Here is a 705-nt window from a genome sequence, read left to right as displayed (position 1 = left end):
GACCCACAATGCCACCCCGAGATGCTGCTGCTCCCCACGGATCCCTGGCTGGCAGCGGGTGCAGATGTACCAGGGGACCGGCAGCTCTTGCTGCTGCATCCCAGCCACATCCCACCAGCTCGCTCCCACGGCACCTCGCATGTGAGCCCTCGCCCACGGACCCCATGTGGGAACAGAGCTGGAGCTCGCTCTTCATTGGGCTCATCTGGGATTGAAACGGCTTCATTTCCTCCGGGCTCCCACAAGCCGCGGTCCCCATTCCCCCCACCCACGCTCCCCTTCCCCGGCCATGTAAAACAAGAGTCTCTTGCTGAAAGCCCTGGGCTGGAAACTCATCCTGCTCGGAGCACAGCAGCGTTCTGCCCCGGTGCCAAGGTGCTGTCCTTGCCCTGGCTCTGTCCCGAGCCGGAGGCTGCCTTCCCGCAGGGAGGGGACACGAGGCTTTCGGAGCTTTGCTTTGGGAAATGATGAAACCACTTCGATAGTTCTTTGGAAATAAAAGCTACACGTCTGGGCGCACACCGAAATACAGATAACACGTATACAGGGTAAGCACGTCCTTTGCTCCCACCTGGGACTTTCCTTAGCGGACGGCAGAGCACTTACCCCAGCAGGCAAACGCTGGTTTACAATGGGAAACTGAGGCACCAAGCAACGACACGGCTTGTGCAGGAGCTGCTGCGTAGATGCCTACATTCATCCAGC

Source organism: Cariama cristata, unplaced genomic scaffold (genome assembly GCF_000690535.1).
Source record: "Cariama cristata isolate BGI_N322 unplaced genomic scaffold, ASM69053v1 scaffold25862, whole genome shotgun sequence".
Taxonomy (NCBI): Eukaryota; Metazoa; Chordata; class Aves; order Cariamiformes; family Cariamidae; genus Cariama; species Cariama cristata.
The sequence above is the reverse complement of the archived record's forward strand: the minus strand, read 5'-3'. Positions refer to the sequence as shown.